At 47.1% G+C, this 24,134-nt stretch overlaps 1 protein-coding gene across 5 annotated transcripts in view; it reads left to right on the top strand.

Moving 5' to 3' along the window:
- Positions 1–24,134, top strand: part of LOC119402433 (ferredoxin-fold anticodon-binding domain-containing protein 1) — a 157,349-nt gene that overhangs the window by 69,544 nt on the left and 63,671 nt on the right. The gene's annotated exons all lie outside the window — the stretch shown is intronic.

Below are 24,134 nucleotides of genomic sequence, written 5' to 3'. Positions count from 1 at the left end.
CAGAGTAGCTTTTCGGCTTCTTTACTGTTGTATCGAGTGTAAATTGGGTGCTATGCATCAGTACAGGCTTTGGTGTGATCAAGCAGGCATGCTGTACTTGCACTGCATCTGCAATTCATGCATGATTAATGGCTGCTTCGTGCATCAGACAGAGCGATGGCTCAGAAAAAGAACTGTTGAAAAGGGGCTGACTGCTGCTATGAGCCGAAATCAGATGTGCTGGCGAACATATTTTGGTTCCAGCAGTGTGAACAGATCTTGCTTCTAGTGGTTATTATTAGTGAAGGAATGTCTCCAGATGAAACCTATTTTAGCCTGGAAGACAATAAAGCAATTGTGAAATGAAAGGAATCCTCTTACTATTAGTATTGCTGTTAAGCACATTCATGTTCGTAGTTTCTCAGGTTGGTTTTATTCTTTCGCAGTGCAGTTTTTTAGTGTCTGTTGCAGCGGATCCCTGGCTGACCAGGGATCCGCTGCAACCCTGACCCTGACCAGGGTTGCCACTGACTTTCGAGTAAATGTCGCCAAACGACGCGCAAAAAGTCGCCAAAAGTCGCCATTTTTTTACAAATTTCGCCAAAAATGTCGCCATTCTAGATATAAACGACATACCTTGTAATAAAAATTTCCACTCACGTATAGAACCGTAGAATACAGTACCATCTAAGACCCTTAAATTATATAGACGTTTCTCAATGCCAGTCGTATCGCCCGCTTCACCATGGGAGTGCATGGTGCTGCTTCTCCGACTAGCCGCAAGATGTGCGTGGTGGCGTAAGGGTGAATGAAGAAAACGCTCATGATATCCTTCCATCCCCGTCCGCTCGTCTCAAAGGTAAAAGTGTGGTAAAGCTTGGACGAAAACCGTGAACGCGTTGTTTGCAGACAGCTTTACGCAGCCTTATATGAATTATAAGGATTAAGAGGTTTATTGAAGGTAAGACGACATAATTCTTGCACGACGGATCATTAGTGAGTCTTACACCTTTTAAGTGTGTAATATGATAAAGGACGCCACCGACCCTTTTTTTAAGTCACTTATATCTACGCGTGTCAATCCGACGCGTTATTATTGAACAGGTAGACAATGTAAAATGTTATATAGCTATTGTTGTCATTGCACACGCTCACCGAGAACAGTGGACAATGCCTCAATAAATATTTTTTAACTGCACAAATAGCCGCGTATCCGCCTCTTTTCACTATTCCAAAACAGTCTTTACGAGCTAAATTGGGGGTACTGCAACAGTGAATAATTCGCCAAGCTATTCAGTACAGTTTGGGCTTTGGCGGAACAAATAGTCAGAACATGCGGCCAACCTGTCGTCTGTAGCCCCTTCAGAAGCGAAACTTTAGAGAAGCTTAAAGCACCTAAAGCCATAAACTTATAATCAAACACTGCCCTGTCGCGGCTTGCAAGGCAGTCCGCTCACTTACATTTTGCTAGAATGTCGCTGGGGGGCGTTCCAGTACCTCCTGCATCAAAACGAATTGAGATAATACCGAATGACGCGTAATGTGCACATTCTACTCGCGAGTCTAAAGCCATGAAAAATACGGAGAATGTTACCGCTCATTCGTTGGGAAGACACAGAGCTTAGGATGCATAACTCAGTGGAGACCTAAGCCGAAAATCGCCAAAAATTCGCCATGTCGCCATTCATAATTTTAGGTCGCCACGGGCCTCTCAAATTCGCCAATTTGGCGAAAAGTAGCCACCATTGGCAACCCTGGCTATGACAGCTGTTTAAGCTGGCCATAAAATGTCGACACTGCCGAAAAATACACACCATCTCCCGCTAAAGGGGACCATGAGGCGATGCGAAGCAGCGTTTCAGACGGAAAGAAGAAAGGAAGACAAATATTCTTGCCAAAAAAAAAAAAGAATTCATGAGGAGGGATTCGAACCCACGTACCCTCGATCTGAAGGCGAGCGTCCTAACCACTTGGCTATCCAGGTACGCTAGCAGAGCATAGCATAACCTTGTATAGTATAGTGTAGCAAGAGGGGGGGGGGGGAAGGAAGTGAGCATGACGAGGAGAGATGATGGTGAGGGCGGTGAAGCCAGCAAGCCACGCACGCCGACGGAGACATCACGAGCAGCCACCGCTCTATAGTGCATAGCCTACGATCGTGTCCCAAGAAAGTGCGTGCTCCCGAGGAAGAAGCCGCACATCTCGAAGCTAGACGTTCCGGTCGACGGAGGATACGAGTGGCGACGGGCCTGTGCTTCGCTGTGCCAAGCTTTGCACAACTTAGTGCAAACATTAAAAGTTTTTTACTAAGAATGTGGGCACAGCATGAATGGATGGCTGTGGCATCCATGTTCTTATTAGGTGGTCTTCCAAGACAAAACTCCTTGACTACCATGCTCTGTGTTCACATGAAAAGACCTCACGCAGCCAACATTATTTGTAAGCACCCCATTAGTTTTTTCCAACGTAACAGTGGCAATAAAGTGTTCCAAACACACCTCATTGTTTATTTGTAACAGCGATGCATTTTGTTTTCACACTATGGCAATGCTGCCAACAGGACACTTTGGAAGTAAACACTAGACAGAAACGACAAAGATCGCGCGCGAAGAGACGTGCGTGCTGTGCTCAGCCAGGCGCTGCAAGGGTGCTCCTGGATGTGGCGACTATGGTTGCCCTGAACTGATCGCTGCAACTGGTATGGAGGGGATGCAATCATCTTCCACATTGGCGGGGCCCCAGCTGCATTCTAGGAAGGACCGCGTCACCTGTTCTGCAGCTCGTGCGTGACTAATATCCGGGCATTGCAACAAACTTGAGCAGCCGTAACGTCTGGTGAGAGCTGCCAGGGAACAGATGAGCAGAGACGAGTGGCTGCGGTTGAGGGCCACCGTTTCGGCTGCATCCTCCAGGCGAACAGGGCTCGTCCAGGGCTGCCAGAAGGTGCCGTGTACCTCGATCTGAGACAAGCTGAATGGGACACCGATAACGGGAACAAACAGAAATATGAGGTGGACTGATTTAGCGAGAAGAAGGCACCCAAGAAGCAAAGGGTCATAGGAGAGGTCGAAGGCAATAAGGACAACACCAATGCCAGTGAGGCTGCCCGTGAGAGTGCGACACCACAGGGTCACCGACAAGGAGCATGTGAATAGCAGCGACAAATAGTCGGACACTGAGGACAAGACGGATGGCGACAACGAGCCCAAGAAACGGAACGACGCCTTCGCGGATGAAGAAGACGAGACCATGCAGGATGCCGGAGCCAGTGGCAAAGATACGGAACACGACGCGAAGGACAATGACCAGAGCGGGAAGGGAGGCGAAGAGGAAGTGGTAAACGAAAGTGATGAGGCAGGCAGTGAGGAAAAGAATAAGTGCGTTGCCGGAAGTGGGCAGGCCAAAGAAGGAGATGGCAAATACAAGCCTTACGTTAACTTAATGGAGGAAGACGAGAACGGTGAGTGGCACGTGAAAGACGTGTTTGTCAGCAGTAGATTATAGTCAAAACACGACGAGCTATTGGCTGTCATTGTGGCGTTATTCAATGGCGCAGAAGAGGGAGCAGGAAGAATTGCATGTAGGCCATCGGGTGTTGGTTATCTGCTGCACCTTCCCATACGCATATGAGGTGGCTGGTCGACCTTCCTGTGGTGGAATCCTGCGAGTTGGTGGCTGCACCTCCCCGGCAACCTGCCGGTTGCACTTTCCCGATCGTGGAGGCGGACCGGGTAGGCGTCTCAGCCTGGGATATCCTAGAAGACCTCACAAGGTTTAGGACCTGCAGGAGCCTGGAGGACCTCAATCCCGGAGCTATCCTCACTCGGTGCACCAGCTTTCCAGGTTTGAGTGGGCTGCCGTGGGCCAGCACTATCGAACACATCCTAGTATTGGAGTGCCACCGAAGGAATGCCGTGGAAGGAAAAAGGAGGCAAGGACGACAAAGGTCGCGTGTGAGGAGAGAGACGGCCACCCTGCACTGATGGCTGTGGCTGGGACTGAGGAGATGTGGTTGTCTCCCACAACAAGAAAAGAAACATTGCTGCCTCCTGGATTTACTACACCAGTGCATGAACACTTCGTTGAGTGGGTTTCAAGTGTCTTCTAGCGAAAATATTCAAGGAGCCGTGCAACACTTTTCCAAGTAATCATTGAATCATTGTTATGCCTATTTGGTTAGTTCGGTTGATGTAAAGAGCGATTGTGATATGACCATGTGACCGCGTGAGTGTTTGAGCCTCGCGTTGGTGATTAAAAGAGCGTAGCCGCTTTCCTGTCTCCTTCACCGTTTCCTGGGTTAGTCTGTTTTTGGCTGGGCATGTTTCCTTGATCATTGAATGACCTCATTATCAGTTTTATTTCCTCACAAATCAATTGCCACAAAAATTTTTCAAATATATCAAGTGCAGGTGGAGTTGCAGAGATTTGCCACATGCTTGAAGCGCTTTCTCTCTCTGTTTCTCACAATGAGCGTGCTGAAAGCTACACGAGGAGTTGACAGAGGAGCAAGAACCTACGTTACATTAGACTTGCAGCACGATGAGAAGGAAGACGACACACCACGCTGTCTTACTACATACCGCGAAATCCCAGCAAGTGCCCCCTTCCCCTTTTCGGGAAACTTGAAATATGCGCCAATGACCGAGCATGTGCCCCCACCACTTTTTTGTTCGGCCTGTTCTCCGCTACAGAATCCTGAAGCAGCGGCTCCTAGAAACCCATGTTCTGGGAGTCTTTAGATGTGTGCAAGATTTCTTAGTGCTTAGGTGCGGTGCCTCTGGGCAGGGCCGGATTAACAGTGCGGAGGGCCCGGTTCAAAAAAAAAATAAGGGGGGGCCTCTCACCCCTCGCCCTGCCCCCTTTCTTTCCCGCTTTGTCATCTGGTGATGCTTGAGACTTGACGCTTTTTAGATTTAGCTGCAAAGAACACAAGCCACATTTATTCTAAGCCTCTCCGGAGTGTTTAATATCACCTGGGCGTTTTCTTTCTTGCGGAGCACGTGGAGAGATTGTCATCGTAATAATTAACTACATCAGTAGACGAGGACACATGGACAGCATTAAGATTTGTCTGGTTTGAATGCAAGCGACGTTCTGAGAGAACGTCGCTTGCACAGGTCAAGCACGCATTGTCTATGACACTCATTTTCCTCGTGTGTCTTTAACTTTGCATATGCCTTGTTCCATGAACTGAACCCATCTGGTTCCGATAATTGGTCCTTTCGACAATATACAGATCTTCTGGAAGGGCTATACAGCAGCCATTCGCGCAAGACTACTTCGCCGTTGGTGCGGTGAGCATAGAACACTTCTTGCTTGAATTTGGTAGCCCTTCGGTGCCGTGTCAGTTGGCTGAAAGTACCGCTTCGAGCGAAAGTAATCACCCTGCATGTTTCTAGCATTTTCACAGACATCCTGGGTTTGTGCCACCCAAAAGTAGACTGGCTCCGCGCAGAGGAAGCCAGTCCGCGGGATCCATAGACATGCAAGGACGCTCATCAGGCAGTGGCTGGTCTGTCTCGGTCGGGCTGCTCGTCCCTGGTGAACTGGGCCTCATCGCAGTGTGCGATGAAGTTGTGTTCCCCGACCATGCTCGTTGAGGCTGTTGGCTTTAAAGCCACTGAACAGAGCGCCTCGCTTGCGCCTGCTTCGGAACAAACAGTTTCACTGAGCTGCTGCGTCACCTTCACTGGTCTCACTGGTCGACGGATTACTGGCCAAGCTCTTGTCAATGGTAAAATAGCTAGAAAGCTTAGACATTTTTTCTAAAGTATCGCTGAGGTGTTTTTTTTTTTCTCCGTTGCCAAATGGCGCTTTCGAGCGCCAGAGAACTCCTTTTTCCGTGGCATGGTACAGTAACAGAGCCTGCAAGCCAAGTTTATGATCTATAAGTAACTTATTCAAAGTGTGCTTTTCTAGAAATAATTTTTACTAAGAGCGACAATGAAGAATACTCTCCAAACAAATTTATGGGTAACATTGCGGTAGTTTAACAAGACAATGAAACGCTACCGAAGAAATCTGATATTGGCGATAAACTCACTGACAAGAGTTTATCGCGTAGTTTGGGTTTCCTGTCTACCGATTACTCTCTCGACATGATCTGGATCTGTCTGCAATACGAAAAAAGTCCACAGAATAAGATGATACAGCCGGAATTGACTTTACAATAAGATCTCTATATCATTATGGTTCACATATCTTCGCAGCGGGTGGCATTCTCAAGCGTTCTGGTTCAGGTGAATATTACAGCGATGCTCGCTCATTCCAATGAATGGTGACCGACAGCCTCCAAAGGTGGCAAAAATAAAGCACAAAATGTCGAAGCTTGGCGAAATCGGCCGCTCTGAGTAAGTTAGTAAGAAAAGCTCGTACTTGCTTATTCATAAAATTAGTTGATAATGACGGAAGCAACACGAGAGCAAACGCACCCACTTAGTCATTGCGTAATAATACATTCGCAATAAAAGTATTCAAATGATAATCCACTGAATATTATTTTAATGTTCCCAAGGGTCTCGCAAAGATGTTGGTAGTGCCTCAATCTTTGCAAAGTAACGAAAACAGAAGCTCTGCAACTCTCGCACGAAACGTGCACACTGTACCTGTTAGCCACCATAAAGTGCCCAAGTGCCCAAATATAAGAAACGCGCTTGCAGTTGTTTCCAATACTGGCACGAATGTAAATTTTGAAGCTCTTACCTTTAAGGTCAGCATATGATGCTATTGTTCTGCAGTGAAAACGACGACTACAAAGAAGGCTCCAGAGCATGAAGGTTTCACTGGTCGTGTGCACACACGAAATTTCTTTAACCGAAGAATGCGTCATAAGAGCCGTGCTGCCTCGTGGATCGTTGAGCGCGGCAGCGGTGTTATGTGATCTCGAACAAGCTGCGCGCACCCGCGGTCGGCTCGGAGAAGCATCATGTTCACCTGAGACGCCTGTGGTTGCATGTGCTATGCAGGGCATTGCGTAGAAGAAGTTCAAAAGTGATGGTCGGTTGAAGACCCCCACCACAACGCTCAAGCAATTGCGGTGAGGGTCTGCTGGTGGCCAGATAGTGGATATATGTTGTAGATATTTCCTGTGCACAACCTTTACCAAGTGATGGTCTCCTAAGTTTCCCTATGTAACCACCAAGCAGGAATTAAGACAGAACGGCAATGCCAGAAGCGAAGAATCAAGCCATTACTCCTTCGGAATCATTGCATAATCAGGAAGTTCCTTAACATACAAATATTTCATGGTGCGTTGTTTACACTATAATGGAAGCATACTATAGCATACATATGCGTCAGCTTCTTACCGGTTATTTTCATTCAGCGCATTAAACGATATTTCAAGCAGGAACCACTCTCTATGCGCCCTCGCATTGCGTGTTGGACCGTAGCTGCTAAAATCCTCGTCAGGCTGCTCTGTGTGTCCATCCGCTGGATCAGCTCCTTCCCTCTACACGATGCATGGTCTTGGGCGAGTAAAAGGTTTTTACCACAGACTGCAGAGCTGTGAACTGACTTCAAGATTATGCACGTTATGCAACAAACAACCTCTTAGAAGCATGTATATTGATTATTGAAATAGATAATCTGTTTATATCAGAGGAATCCAGCAGGAGGGTTAAACTTTTTCGAACAAGACAACGAAGTCGGCCATTTTTTCTGGCCCTTGGGGGGCCCCCTAAAACCGGAGGGCCCGGTTCATTTGAACCCTTTGAACCCTGGATAATCCGCCCCTGCCTCTGGGTTGCATTCTGAGTTCTTACAGATTGTGCCTTTCCCCCTTGTCATAACACATGAAATTTCACACGAGGATTCTCTCCAGTTCAGTAAAAAAAGTAAATGCCTGTGTACTCAATAAAGCATTTCATTAGAAGGCTCTTTTGCCGCCATCTTGAATATTGATTCGCAACCGAGCAAGGACCCCCACTTCAAATATTGTGTGGTTATCTTCCACTGGGGGGGGGGGGGGGTGCTTGCTTGTTGCATAGTGCAGAGACAAACAAGGACAAAGATGAAGCAACAGAAGGAACCAAGCGCTAACTTTCAGCAACAATATTTTATTTCCAGGATTGGTACCCTTGTCAGAAGTAAGTAGTATCAAACCACGCAAACTACAGTAAAACCTCGGTGATACGATCACGGTTCGTATGAATTTTCCTGTGGTCCTGGCCAAGTCCCATTAGCCTGCAATATAATGGAGTACGGCCGTTGCGAACCGAATTTTAACGCGCGACGTTTGATGCGAACGTACACTAGCGCAAAGGTAGGTACAGGTGCTGCCCACGCTGTCGCGGAAGAAGCGGAAAGCACGTGCGGGCGCGGAAATACTGGCTGCGCGACCATCAGCAGTGCGTCGTTGCCTCCGAGATTGTGCATGCAAATCTTGGAGACCTTAATGCGCTTTCATGTTTAGATTACGGATGGCGTTGGCGTGGTGCTTCTTTTTTTTTCTCTCTCTCTTTTTTTCTTTCCAACGCGTCGACGCGTGCTGCTGGGCTCGAGGCAGTAGCATTGTTGTACTGTGTTAACACGTGCCTGCCACGTCGATGAAAGCCATGTCCTCGCAATCAGGCGTCCTATGAAAGGGCGACGAGGACCCCAAGAGACGAAGTGGACGGTCTTGTTATTGGCGAAGGCGCTAGGCCTTGCTACGTACGCGCACACCTGCCAACTCCGATTTGCTTGGGAGACTCTCGAATGTTGAGCAAACCTCCCAGTTGTTTGGGCACAGCCATAAATTTCTCGAAAAACACCCCCAACGTCACCACGATAAGAAAATAACAGCAGCAAAGGACAGTGATTCTAAAATTTTCTGGCCTTCATCTATCGTGTGCAAAGCGCTTCTTAAGTGACTTTTGCCGCAGTACTCCGGTGTCATGTGGTAAAGCGTACTAAGATTAGGAAGGGGTCACTAGCGATCACGGGTCACAACACAGCTGCTTCATTAATTACACGCGCGCGCATGCACGGTATATTTATGAGTACAAGTAGGATAGCTGACATCTAAACACTTGATTGGCAATCATTCAAAGCTGGTCGTGACGTCGGTGCGGCCCTGCGAAACACTAAATCAAAACGTATGCCAACTTTCTTTTGTCGCATACTAATTTTCTATGTTTTCTGCTGATACGAATTTTGGATGATACGAATATTTTTGATGACCCCGTGAGATTCGTATCACTGAGGATTTACTGTATCAAGACCCGTACAGAAAGATCATTTCACTAGGAGTGAAAGCTATGGAGCTGATGCAAGCACTGCCCAGTTTTCTGATGTGATCAGTTTGAACGATTTCGTGCGGGAGCTGAAATCTACTTCTTGCCAAAACATGTGCATTCGTGAAAATTGGCACGCAACCACAGCCGCATATGCTTACGTTGATTGTGGACATTATTCTGGTGCTCATTTAGGTGCCCATTAAGGCACCTTCCAGTTTGCCCAACACACTTAGCACCGCATGACAGGTGTATCGTGTAGACCATGCCTGTGGCACAGGACACGGAAGGATCTCTGTGCTTCACAGTGCAGACACTTTGATGTAGTGCCAAGTCATTGACACGCTTGCAAAGTTTTGGCAGCTTCCCCGGAGCTGAAAGAACCACTGTGATTCACGCGTGCTGCCCAGTTTTTTTCAGTTGATGAGACTCATCGTCAATAAACAGGATCACAAGAAGTGGGTGTAGTGTCAAAGGTCGACGCTAGGTGACTTTAGTTGTGTCTGTCTGTAATCACGAGATGGCGCCACCTTCTACTGTATATATATACGCGAGTGCATGCCGGAACAAAGTAGTTCTTGCATGACATGGGTTGAGTGCATTCGTTGTCCTCAGTCGCGTCGCGTGCCGACACTACAATATGACAACAAAGTTTCCGTTCACACTGCAATGGTTTCTGCCGCAGTGGCCGCGCTTCCTCCGCTGCCTCCCTCAGTGATTGTGTTGTACGTTTCTCTTCTTCGTTTGTGTTTCGCGAGTTTGCCCTGTAATTTTAGCCTCAGGATTCTGGTCACGATGCAAGATATATACTGTGATTCTGGTTCAGTCATCTCGTTTCTTCCCTCCTGTGGCATAGGCTTGCAAGAGCCAAAGCATTCCCACTAGCTTGCACCACCACGAGCTCCAGAGTGGCCATGAGTGGCGCGGCGCTAAAACCCCAAAATGGATAACTAGCGTCGGTCGCCAGTGATACGACGCAAATGCAGTGTGGGTAACGATGCAGCATGGCCCGCGTCTCGCTTAATTTTAATTTCGCCACGTGTGGCGTCCCGTTAATTTCATCCAACGCTGCTTGCGTTCGTATTCTGCCATTAGTATCCTGGAGAACGAGGTAGTTGATGCGACAGGAGAAGCAGCAGGTGGCATAAAGGAACAGTTTGGCGTAGCGCACACCCACAAAAACAAAGGAACACAGTGTGTGTCCTTCTTTGTCCTTGTGGGTGTGCGCTACGCCAAACAGTCTCATGGATCATAACCAACTAGCCCAACAACGCGCCTTGAGCATAAAGGAAGATCAACACTTGTCCATGCAAGCGATGCCCAGCAGCCGCAATACACTGCTAAAGACATCACTGAAGACCATAGGTCGGCGAACTCACTCATGAGTCGACTCACTCAGACTCACTCAGACTCATATCGAGACGTGAGTCTGAGTCTGAGTGAGTCCGGGTGAGTAAAGTTTTTGTGAGTCTGAGTCCGAGTGAGTTCGATTGGGAAAAATTTTGGTGAGTCTGAGTCCGGGTGAGTTTGGTTGAGGAACATTTTGGTGAGTGTGAGTCCGAGTGAGCCCTAAGGGCGAAATATATTGCATGAGTGAGTCTGAGTGAGCTCCATATTTTTTGCCGACCTATGGTCTTATCTACTCAAGTTCAGCATCACTATCAGCCTTATGTCGGTTCACGTTTATACTCACGTATACTCCCACATAATTCAACGCACTACCGTTCATACGTCAGCTCAATATTTATTGATCAGAGGCATGAGTTGAGCAGGGAGGAGGTGCCTTGACCTCCCCCCGCAAACTTTTTCACGGGAAGTTACTGATAAAAATATCACGTGCGAGTCATCTCTTTCAATAAAAAGGTCCTTATTTAACTGCAAACTCAGATAACTCGTCTTTGAAGGTACGAGATCAAAATGCGCTAAGTAGCGCACCGATTATGCGAGATATTGGCGTTAAAGAGCATTGACATTATGGTCGAAAAAGGCTAGTTATAGGCTAGCGGACTCATGAGTCGACTCACTCAGACTCACTCAGACTCAGATCGAGCCGTGAGTCTGAGTCTGAGTGAGTCCAGGTGAAATATATTTTGGTGAGTCTGAGTCCGAGTGAGTCCGGTTGAGAAAAATTATAGTGAGTCTGAGTCCGAGTGAGTCCGGATGAGGAAAAGCTTGGTGAGTTTGAGTCCGAGTGAGCCCTAAGGGTAAGATATGTTTCGTGAGTCTGAGTGAGCTCCACATTTTTTGCCGACCTATGCTGAAGACATCAGCGAAGAGAATACTGCAGGGGAACACAACATGGAAGAACTTAAAGAAAAGCCTCCTGATGACGAGGGAGAAGGAGAGGCAATGGACAGCAGCCAGACAAGGAAGTGTCCGGCACCGGTCAGCGACGAAGCAAGAACGAGTGTGTCAGACGCAACAGAGCAAGTGTCCTCTCGTGGCCCACGTGTCGTCTCGTTCGGAGACCGAGGGACACGCCGCCTATGCCAGCATCCTCAAGAAAGTGCTGGTGAAGAAGTGCAAAGGAGGTAAAGCCACAGGTTGCCCTGTGGCTGAAGGCGACCAACAGAAGCTTTAAGTGAGCAAAATGGCTACTGTGCTTACCTTTCCCCTGTCTGTAGCGACACTCAACGTACGTGGCCTGAGAAATGTTAGGCATCAGTGGCAGTTACGGCACGTGCTTGAGCAGTATAACATTGGTGTTGCTGCAGTGCAAGAGACTAAGATTTCGTGTGCTAGTGGTGCCGACCTTGCACTAGAAGATTTTCGAGATTATTTTGTATACATTAGCCAAGCACGTGGTGCTTCCACTGGATGCTTTTTATTAGTAAAAAAGCGACTGAATCACACTTTAATGTCGCTACATGTTGATGGGGAAGGCCACCTTATTTGTTGTGGCCTCTCTTTTCATTCCCATAATTGGAGGTTTGTCCGTGTCTATGCTCCCTCAAAAGTAAACGACAGGAAGGCTTTTTTTCCTCTCTTCGCTGCTGAACACTGACAGAAGTTTGATAGTGTTGGGAGACTTTAATTGTGTTCATATATAAGGAATCGTTATGACGCAAGTGCGGCTTTACTGCAGCAATTACTGAATGACCACAATATAATAGATGTGGAAGCGCATGTGCCCTCCTCGGTGAAGTTCACGCACTTTCAGGGTGTCTCACATCCTCGACTAGACCGTGTGTATGTATCTATAAACCTATGGTCTCACATTCATAACTGTGCAGTAAAGCCCATATTTTTTACAGACCATTGCTTAGTAGCCGTTTCATGGGGTCTCCAAAAGCTTCGTAAGGTTCCTCCAAACTCGGAACTATGGAAGCTTAACGTACAGCTCTTGCGTGAGGAATGTTTCGAAAAAATGGTAAACGAATTGCTACGTGCGGTAACACAATGTCGACAGCTGCCAATCTTTGCTCAGTGGGAAATGTTCAGAGAGAACGTTAGGTATGAGGCGATTAGTGTTTCATGCGAGTTAGCCCAAAGAAAAACTGCTGAAAAACATTACCTTTATGATTTACTTCATAAGCTCCGTGCTTTCGAAAGTCAAGAGCCAGGATTGTACGTTGACGAGATAAATTCAGTTTTTTTTGAATGAATGAACAAATTTTATTTCTGGAAAACATACAGAAAAACGAAGCGAAGCTAAAGGCCATTCAGCCTGACGTGGCTTCGCTACGTGAAGTGTACAACATTTAAACGTCCAGCAAACAGTGCGACATGATATAGCAATTGTCAACATGTATGGAACAGCAAAAAATAACTAGAACACATTTGCATGAAAATTTGCAACATAAGCTACCTAGGCATACGAAATTCAGACATCGTGGCTGTTTTCATTATATATAAAAAAGAAAATACAAAAGGCACATAAAGGCAATGCTATATACATACACGCATTTATGCATACGCACACCGTCTACATACATACACACACTATATATACATACATATATATACACATCTACATACACATGCATATGGTACATAAAAGTGAGAAACAGGTTGGAGGAACCTGGCCTGTCATTCATAGGAGACATAATATTTACAGAAATTCATTCACAAGTAGATCCTTGAGATACAAAAAAAAAAATTCGGCAGATCCCACGTACCGTGGGAATCGATGTTATGCGAAGCATGCACGTGATGGTGAATGGCGCAATTTTTCACACTGAGCGAAACGTTACGGAATGAGGCTAGACAAATGTGGAAGTGGTGTACGTACACTCATATGTTGAAAAGTATATGTATTAGATAACCAGTTGTTTACTGTTGCATAACAATGCCAACATGGGTGTTACCAACACCGGACGCGGTAAGCTGATATGTAGTGCTTATAATCTTCAATACTGGATAGCGCGAATCCGAACAGGACAAAGAAGGAAGAGAGATGCACAGGACAGCCGTTACTCGCAACTAAGCTTCATTCAGGAAAGTTTCCCTAGATATACCCCTAGCCAAGTGGCACGCGCAGGCGCACTGCACGTACGTTACAGTCGCAGTTACAGTTGTTATGCTTATACTTGTCCGTTATGACGGACGCACACGCACGTTTCACGAACCCGTGTGTATGTGTAGATGGTGTTGGCAGTTCTTGAACGAGGTCATCAGCGTGATCAGTGAGCATCAGCAGCTGGAACGCACTTGTAATCGGATCCGTTTGCGATCGTGGCTACTATGGGTCTAAGTGTAGTGAAGTGCGAGGTATAGCACCGCTGTCGGAACTCCTGGGTGGCTCTTACGATGAAATAATCTATGATGCCTCCTGTCCTGGACGTGGCAGCAAGGTTTCTCGATGCCCTGTCCACATTCAAGCCGTCTTTCACGCAGTATAAAGACCAGGCGTTGTTGGGTCTTGATAAACCAATGTTGAAATCACTGGTAATGATAGAGGCCTGGTTCTCTCGGCAGATTTATTGTAGGAAGCACTGACCCCGGTTTTTGCGTAATCAACGTGGTCCACGTTGCAAACCACGTGAACAAGTGCATGGTAGTTGAGCGTCTTCCAGATGTGTTATGTCTTCAGCTTCCTCACTTTGCTTGCGTCCGCCGCGGTGGTGTAGCGGTTACGGTGCTCGACTGCTGACCCGAAGGTCGTGGGTTCGATCCCGGCCGCGGCGGTCGCACTTCGATAGAGGCAGAATAGAATGCTAGATGCCCGTGTACTGTGCGATCTCGGTGCACTTTAAGGAATACCAGATGGTCAAAATTTCCGCAGGCCTTCGCTACAGCGTCTCTCATAATCATATTGTGGTTTTGGGACAAAAAACCCCAACAATTATTAATATTATCACTTCCTTTGCGTGTCAATGTGTGTGTGTTCGCGGTTACTGTGTTGGTTGAGACTTTGTATCACCTGTGGCACACACCCGTATAACATGAACTCTGGTATGCGGGTATGAGCCACACGTGACTGAGAGAAAGGGTTTCATGACGTACGCGACAGGTATTTTGCGTTATTCATGTCATGACCAGTGAATGGTGTTCGTCATACACTGATCCCCTGCTGTGCCAATTTTGGTATATTACAAGTCATGGAGACGACCAGGAGAGCGCCCAGACGTAGGCGGCTAGATAGATAGATAGATAGATACGTAGATAGAAACGCCTAAAGTGCCTGAGGTTCGCTAAGAAATGCTTCGCATTTAAAACATGATACAGAAGTATACAGAGGGGCAAAGATTGGTTCACGTGTTGCTTGTTTCACTGATCAGGAACCTACAAAAAGCGCTCTGGGGGAAGAAAAGCGATATGCACTTTCTAAACAGATATTGGTCAAAAGTAAGAAGACGCCGACCAAAAACTTAAAAAAAAAATTTGGCAGATCCCACGTACCGTGGGAATCGATGTTATGCGAAGCATGCGCGGGATGGTGACTGTGGCGGAATTTTTCACATTGAGCGAAACGTTACGGAATGACGCTAGAGAAATATGGAAGTGGCATACACACACTCATATGTTGAAGAGTCGCATATCTATTATATAACCAGTTTACAGTTGCGTAACGATGGCAACAGCAACATGGGTGTCACCAAAACCAGACGCGGTAAGCTGATATGTAGCGCTTATATTCTTAAATGCTGGATAGCGCGAATCCGAACAGGACAAAGAAAGAACGCAGATGCACAGGACAGGCCTTACTCGCAACTAAGCTTCATGCAGGAAAATTTCCCTGCATATATACACAGCCGAGTGGCACGCGCAGGCGCACTGCATGTACGTCAGTCACAATTACAGTTATGCTTATACTTGTCCGTTATGACGGAGAACGCGCACACGTTTCACGTACCCGTGTGTATGTGTAGAAGGGGTTCCTGACAGTTCTTGTACAAGGTCATCATCACCGTGATCACTGAGCACCAGCAGCTGGACCGGACTTGTTAATCGGATATTTTCGTGATCGCGGCTACGAGGGGTCTAAGTGTAGTGAAGTGCGAGGTATAGTTGAGCTTGTGGAAATCCTGGATGCCTCTTACGATGAAATGATCTATAATGCTTCTTGTCGTGGACGTGGCAGCTAGGTGTTTTGATGGCCTCTCCACATCCAATCCGTCTGTCACGCAGTATAATGACCAGGCGTCCTTGGGCCTTGATAAGTCAATGTCGAAGTCACCGGTAATGATGAGAGGCCTGGTTCTCTCAGGAGATTTATTGTAGAAAGCACTGACGCCGGTTTTCGCGTAATCCACCTGGTCCACGTTGCGGACCACGTGGAGGAGTAGATGATAGTTGAGCATCTTCCAGGGGTGTTCTCTCTACAGTTTCCTCATTCTTCATGCGTCCGCCGCGGTGGTGTAGCGGTTAAGGCGCTCGGCTGCTGACCCGAAGGTCGCGGGTTCGATCCCAGCCGTGGCGGTCGCAATTCGATGGAGGCAAAATGCTATATTCCCGTGTTCTGTGCGATGTCGGTGCACATTAAAGAATACACGATGGTTTTCAGACATAAAACCCCAACAATTATCATTATTATCACTTTCCTTGCATATCAATGCGTGTGTTCGCGTTTACTGTGTTGGTTGCGACTTTTTATCACCTGTGGCACATACCCGCATAACATTAACTGTGGTTTACGGGTATGTGCCACACGTGACTGAGAGAAAGGGTTTCATGACGTATGAGGCAGGCATTTTGCGTTATTCATATAAAGACCAGTGAATCGTGTTCGTCATACTCTGATCCAATGCTATGCCAATTTTGGTATAGTAGAAGTTATGGAGACGACCAGGAGAGCGCCCAGACGTAGGCGGCTAGATAGATAGATAGATAGATAGATAGATAGATAGATAGATAGATAGATAGATAGATAGATAGATAGATAGATAGATAGATAGATAGATAGATACGTAGATAGAAACGGCCAAAGTGCCTGAGGTTCGCTAAGAAATGCTTCGCATTTAATAATAACAAAGACGTTTCGGCTCCCGTACGGGGGCTTGTTCACAAAATCGTAAACAGATGTTGCAAATTGAATCTTGTGACAGAGACATCTCAAATAAGAGCCGCATTCAAGAATATTATTGTTGTGTATTAACCAGTGAACAAGGTCGGCAACCATGAGCACCCGCAGCGCCGCCCTTGGAGTGAGTGGACAGTAACGTCTGACGGACTATTCATTCCTCCATCTGCCTTGGGCTACGCTTGTACCCAGCTAAGTCAGCTGGCAATAAACTACAGTTATGCATATATAACATTTGGTGACGAGTTCACGAACCGACGTGGTGAGCGACGGTGGCTGCAAGCAAAAGCAAGTGGCAAGACACCACACAAGGCAACGAAGGTGAGCTTTGGTGAACCTCGGCGGCAGTACGCAAAGCGAGATGGCTTCGGACAGTGCTTTGAACGAGGGTGCTTCGGAAGCTATGCCTAGCGTTTCAAACGTGTTCTTTGGTCGGCTGGGCCATATGGAAGAGTTTTCTCCTGACAATGCGGCAGCCTGGCCTACATACCTCGAACGCCTACAGTTCTATTTCACGGCGATTGGAGTGGTTGAGGAGCAGCAGCAACGGGTAATGCTCTTCAGCGTTTGTGGTCCGGTACGTATGCCATCCTGCGTATGTTGTGTTTGCCATCGACGCCGGCTGAGGCGCCATATGCAGATATTGTTTCCAAGCTCATGCACCACTTCACGCCAAGGCCTTCAGTAATTGTACAGCGTTTCACATTTCACAAACGCTATCAGCATCCGGGTGAAAGTATCGCAGATTTTGTTACGAACTTGCGCCGACTCTCCGAGCACTGCGAGTTCGGCGTCACCCTGGAGGACATGCTCCGCGATCGTCCAGTCAGTGGCGTTCGTGACGAAGGGCTGCAATGGCGTCTCCTGACTGAGACTGCGTTGGATTTCAAGAAGGCGTACGAAAAGGCCATCACTGCTGAGTATGCGACACGGCAAACGGAAATCATCAGGGCGGCGTTGCCGGCGGCATTCGAACTACATCGGATGGATCCAGCGCCGAAGGGGGACGAGCCGGGAGGTAAACAAGAGCGTTCCAAGGAGTCAAGAACCAGGCAGTGTACCTGCTGCAACGGTGACCACGACGCTACGAGCTGTGGGTATTGCTCTGCAGTGTGTCATTTCTGCAAGCAGAAAGGTCACATTGATCGTGCCTGCCGTCGAAAGGAAGAAGCAAGAAGCAAGGCAAAGAGTGGCAATAAGCGCCCAGGCAACGTGGGTCACTCAGGAGTGTACGGACTTTACCACATTGCTAGTGGATTGCCAGCTTTTATGGCAAAGGTCATTGTGATCGGACGCCAGGTATCGATGACAGTGGACTGTGGATCCGTTTGTTCCATTGTCAATTCGAGGACATTGAGCAAGCTGGGAATCTCGAAGAAGGCGCTCCGGCCAAGTTCCCGGGGAGCGCGGACGTACACACAGCAGCCTGTTTGTGTCGTGGGCGAAGTGGAAGTTCCTGTCAAGTACAACAGTAGAGAGGGCAAACTACCTCTGCTCGTCATGAAAGGGTCGGGAATCAGAATCCTGGGGTGAGACTGGTTCCTACCGCTAGGCATACCACTGGAAGGACTACACCAGCTCAGCGGAGCTCCAGTTTCCAAGAGTCCCAGTCGAGAAGTCCAACCGGCTGCACGCAACCAGAGCAAGGTGGTGACGAGCGTGCAAACTCTGCTGCAGGGCTATCCAGATGTGTTTAAAACTTTCCTGTCCGCGCCTATACCCATCGATAGCCCGCTGTCGATGGTTTTCAGCTTGAAATTTTGCCGCGCTAGGAGCGCTTACGGACAGCCAACGTCATCCGTCGTATAAAACAGGAGCTATTTTTCCAGTTTCCTGTATTCGTTTATTTTTTCCACCGCGGAGAGAGCTTTGAAGTGCCACTTAAGTCGAGAGGACCGAGCGCTCGTAGCTTCAAACAAGGCGTCGACATAGCGCGCACCTGCCTCTCAGAAACAGCAAATTTGGTAGATTCCGGCGAGTCTGAGTCATTTTTTTATGTTGGCAGCAGCGCAGACTCGGAAGATGATTTTGACTCATCGGCCTTCAACACAGACAGCGAAAGTGCGTCAAACAACCGTGGAATGTCAACAGGTATCTGCCGGTAACTTTCGTTTTGATTTCCGAACCGAGTTGTCGCTGCCGCGCTTCGTTCGAAAGATATCTGGCACGTGCTAAAGGTCACAGTTTTAATCTGCGGGGTATCAACATCGCTTGGATGGGACCACTTGCCGCTGGCTGCTGAATTTGTGCAGTTCAGCGCGTGAAAACGACGCGGAGTGGACCTCGGCATTGCGCTCCGTAATGCCGCACGGCGTTTCGTCGGAGCTGTCGATTTCTTCAGGGTCTTCTTTACCCGAGAAATAATCGCCTGGATGTGCAGCTCAACTAATAAATATGCATGAATGCACACAGCTAGAGTAAGACAGAAAACGAGTTTTCTGCGAAACACTCTGCGCAAACTTGTGCTTCGCCGCATCACGTAACTGCATTGCGCGGTGGCACGATAGCCACTAGGGGTAACGTTTTTTTTTTTTTTTGTATCTAAATAACAACTTGAGATAAAATGCTTATATTTGCAGGGATAATGGATATGGAATTTGTGGTTAAAATGTATGTTTCGAAATCTTTTGTATTCAATTGGTCAATCAATGGTGCAAGGCACCATTGATGTTTTTACATAGTGTTCTCGTTTTTGTCAAACATTTTCCTATTAAAGTTTCTTTTTCTGAAAATACTTTAGGAATGTTTGCTTAAATATAATACCATTAGAAAGCGCATTTCTTGTTCTACAAGTTCGTATCATATATTAGAGTATCGATGATATTCTGTGGCAGTAGAAAAATTGTTTACTAGAGTACCCAAAATTGGCCTATTTTCCCGCGGACAGCAAAGTGTTAAACCTGGGCTTGGCAAGAGCATGGGTCCTCCGGTGCTGATTTTAGTGGAGGAACAAGCCACGGCTAAGTTTCACAAGCCACGGCAAGTACCTTTCGCGCTACTGCCCGAGGTGGAGGAAGCCATCCAACAGTTGGTGGAGCAAGGCATTTACGTTCCAATTAAGCATTCTTGCTGGGCTATGCCAATCGTCTTGATTCTAAAGAAGAACGAGAAGATGAGAGAATTTGTGGGGACTATAAAGGAACACTCAACCCAGTCGTCAAGTGGGAGGCGTATCCACTTCCAACTCCAGAGCAACTGCTTGCAAGACTGGGAGGATGTGCAGCGTTTTCTCGGCTGCACTTGGATCAAGCTTATCAGCAACTCAGTGTCGACGAGGACACTGCCATGCTGCAGACCGTGACAACTCACAAGGGCCTGTTCAAGGTGACACGATTGCTGGTTGGTGTGGCAGTGGCCGTAGCCATCTTTCAACATTATATGGAAGCACTGGAAGGAGCTCAGTGCTTTCTGGATGACACCCTCATTGGTGGAAGAACAGTTGCTGAGCATGACGAATGGCTGCGCAAGGTGCTGCAGCGTATCCAAGACGATGGGCTTCGTCTGAATGCCGACAAGTGTGCATTTAGGGACAAGGAAGTGACATCCTGGGGTACCGTTTCAGCAAGGACGGAGTAAGTCCTTTGGCGTGAAAAAGTGCAAGCCATCAGGCAAGCTCCGGAACCGAAGAAGGAGCTGCAGTCATTCTTGGGAGCCCTAAATTTTTATGGCCGTTTCTTGAAAGGAGCATCACATGTGTTCGAACCACTTTGCCACCTCCTGGACAAGGACAAGGCATGGAGTTGGACCGAGACGGAAGCGAAGGGCATACCAGAGTGCCAAGAGCCTGCTGGAATCATCAGCCGTCTTAGCACACTATGATGTGACACGTCCCATAAGGCTGGCCCACGATGTGTCTCCGTGCGGGCTGGGTGCGGTACTGAGCCAAGTGGGTGAAGATGACGGAATACCAGTGGCCTTTGCCTCGAGGACCTTATTCACTGGCGAATACACAACATTGATAAAGGTATATTAAGAATTGGTCGGCAATTGCAGCGCTTACAGTGCTCTGACATATGCCCTCCCGTGTTGTTATTTACAGTCCATTTGTGCTCACGTGCCCTCTCATTGTAGCAGCGCCCCGTTTAACCTATATAAACTTTGTTGCATGTCAGCGGCACTTCATAGACGACATCTTTGTTGCAGTGGGTGTACTGTATCGCGTGTTTCTTAGTGCAGGGATCCGGTCTCAGTTTGTTCGTTATTGGACAAATCTTACACAATTTACACGGGGCACTGAAAACAAGATTGACATTGTGCCTTTGCACAACACTCTTCGAATTGTGCGAAACCCTATGCCAATAGGGGATAACATGCACTCTCTTTTTTTCTGCTATTTTTTCTGTGCTACCCGCCTGCCTTTCCTTCTTGAGCTTTTGAAGAAGCTTCTTGCATATGCTGGAAACTAAAAATGAAGGAAAACCCGCTTGGGTCAGCCTGGTTACCTGATTTTGAAAGCTTAATTCTACTCTGTGTGCGCATGACTTGCTTTCTTCCCATTTAGAGCCATAGTATCAGAGAAGAGGACTTGGCAGATCCAAGTTGGCAGCTTCCTTCAGCGACATTTACGCATGCTCCCCCTAGATGACCCTTTCCTTGTGCGGAGCACGACGCAAGTTGTGCAGACTTTACAGGAGGGGATGTGGAAGACTTGTACTACTCTTTACCTCATGACGGTATGCTCAGTGCAATTAGGGATAAGATTGAGGACTTCGGGGAGTTCAAGTTCACCTGTGTCACTAGAGTGAGTAGTGATAAGTTTCTAGAATTATTAGAATTTTACCTTCACTCCACTGCGGTTAATTTCGAAGGTCAGCTTTTTGTACAGCGCAAGGGTGTCTGTATTGGGTCCTCGCTCGCTTCGATTCGTCTGGCCTGTATCTCAGCATCCTTGACAAACGTGTGAACAGCTCTCTTGTCCAGGCTAACCGTTCTCAGGTATGTGGATGACTACCTCGTGGTTGTTAACGAAGTGGCAGGTCCAATGCTAGAGCATACAGTAGAAGCAATAGTAGATACCTTTAGAATCGCTGGCTCTAAAAGATGTGGCCGAGCTTCAGGATGATTATGAAGGAAAAGCTGACCACTTTATTGCCCAATTGTGCCGCCCTTACAAGAGGATGACAGGCTCACTGTTGATGGGCCCATCACTAGGGAAGAAATTAGGTTTTCAATAAGCCCGTTGCAGAAAAACAAAACTCGTGGCCCACATGGCCTTAGTGGGGAATTTTACATAAAGTTTCAAAAACTTCTGATTCCTTTTCTTGAGCAACATTTTAAAGAGGCTTATGAACGTGGTGAGCTTCCTCCTTTCTATCAGGGCCATACAACATTAATCCCAAAAAGTACTGACACTGAGACGTTAAAGGGACCGACAACTGGTCACAACGTGTGATTAGATCCTGGTAAAAATGATAAGACAGTGAAATACAGTGACATATTCCAGCATCCTTTTCACGTTGTGAGTAGGGTTTATATTTTTAAATTGTGTTAAAAAGTAGCAAAAACCGGTATGTTGCGCAGCCTAGCGGAAGAGCCTTGTAGCTGGATTATGGAGTCAATCACTTTTTGCTGTACGTAGTCACGTAGTCTGATGCTGTCATGCGTGCCATAATTAGACCTGAAAATTAGAGTATGTATATTATTATCTATCCCCGCTCTATTTTGTGCTGCTTACGAGGTACAAGGAGTTGCACGGTGAGAAGCGGCGCTGCCTTTGCAGTAGCCAGTGGAACATGTCGAGCCGCGGCACATGCGCGCGGAGTGCACGCATGCGCAGCAAACTACCGCGCTCGAACACGAACGGCTCTTGCGCTCGCTGTTTGCAGCATGGTTGGTCTCTTGTGTTTACATCTTCATATTCGCCGCAGAGAGAAAAATTCTGATTCCAAATGTTTCACAGCGTTTTCCAGGTTACCATTCTGTGATTAGACACTCTCATCGGTAAGCTTTCCGATGCGCTAAAGAAAATGGGCACCACAAAAATTGGTTGTTGGTCCCTGTAAAGAGAGTTAATGGATATAGACCTATATCATTATGTAATGTAAATGACAAAATATTGGCGAAATTGCTCACATCTCCGCTGCAGACAGTGATCACTAGATGTGTGGCTGACCATCAAACGTGGAATTTGAGGCCGCTCAACAAATATCCATATAGTGCGGTCATTCCTTGAGTGTATCGATGGTAGTATGCACCAAGTAGCCCTGCTGCAAATAGACATCGCTAAAGCCTTTGATAAGGTACATCATGCTTTCCTGTTCCGGCTCCTAAGACATCTGCAGACGTACTGTGCAGTGGCCTTTCAGTCTGTCATACAGTGCACTACAAGGCTCATTGTACACTTTTCGATATAATAGTTAAATTCATCCGTACGTCAGGGATGTCCGCCCTCACCTTTGCTCTTTGCAATATACTTGGAACCACTATGTTTAAATGTGCTTCCAAATTCTAGCATTATAGGATACCGATGGATGGATGGATGGATGGATGCTATGAGCGTCCCCTTTATAACGGGGCGGTGACGAGTGTGTCACCTGGCTCGACAAAAAAAATCTTTCCTTTTTTCTTTTTTTTTTATGTTGGCCTAATGCCTCTACTTCGGTAAAATCTCTCTTGCTACAGGAAAAAAAAAAAAAACGTAAATTCTCTGCCCAGTTCTCTGCCCTTTACGGCAGACTGTCCTTATTTTTTCCCAATATTTATTTTTGTCCTTTCTCTCTAATTTTCTGCCACCAATACTCTGTCTCTTACTTATTTCAATCGCGGGTGTGTTCAGCTTTTCATTGTTGTCCCTAAAACACAAGGCTTCATGTAGGCTTGTGCCCAAACGTACACTTGGGTGTATATCTCCACATTCAATCAGAACATGCTCTGCCGTTTCCTTATCTTCCCCGCAGCACGTGCATTGTTCTTCTTCTTTACTGAATCTCGCTTTATAACTACGCGTTCTAAGGCAGCCCGATCTCGCGTCAAACAGTAAAGTGCTTCCGCTTGAATTATCGTAGAATGCCTCCCTCCTTATTTGATTTTTGCCCTTTCGGTAGTTACTCAAATCCTCTCCGCCTCTCTGACTTTTCGCTTAACGCTCTTTGTTGATATACTGCTTACACTACCAGCCGTATATTTACTAGTGAGCCTCCTAGTTCTTTTTCTCCACTGTGTGTCCACGCTCTTCCTATACAAATACCTGAAAACCTTCTCTGCCCATCTACTCTCCTTCATATTCCTTAGCCTTTCTTCGAACGTTATTTTGCTCTGACCTTCCCTCGCCTCAAAACCTGAACATCCCATATCGTCCTTTACAGCCTCACTTGTCGTCTTCCCGTGAGCACCCAACACGAGGCGTTCCACAGTCCTTTGATTTACATCCATTCCCGATTGCACCTCTGCCCTCATGCACACCACTGAGTTCCCAAAAGTAAGCCCCGGAACCATAACACCTTTCCACAGACTTCGAAGCACCTCGTACCTATTGTATC

The sequence above is a fragment of the Rhipicephalus sanguineus genome, chromosome 8, assembly GCF_013339695.2.
Source record: "Rhipicephalus sanguineus isolate Rsan-2018 chromosome 8, BIME_Rsan_1.4, whole genome shotgun sequence".
In the NCBI taxonomy this organism is placed as follows: domain Eukaryota; kingdom Metazoa; phylum Arthropoda; class Arachnida; order Ixodida; family Ixodidae; genus Rhipicephalus; species Rhipicephalus sanguineus.
The sequence above is the reverse complement of the archived record's forward strand: the minus strand, read 5'-3'. Positions and strand labels throughout refer to the sequence as shown.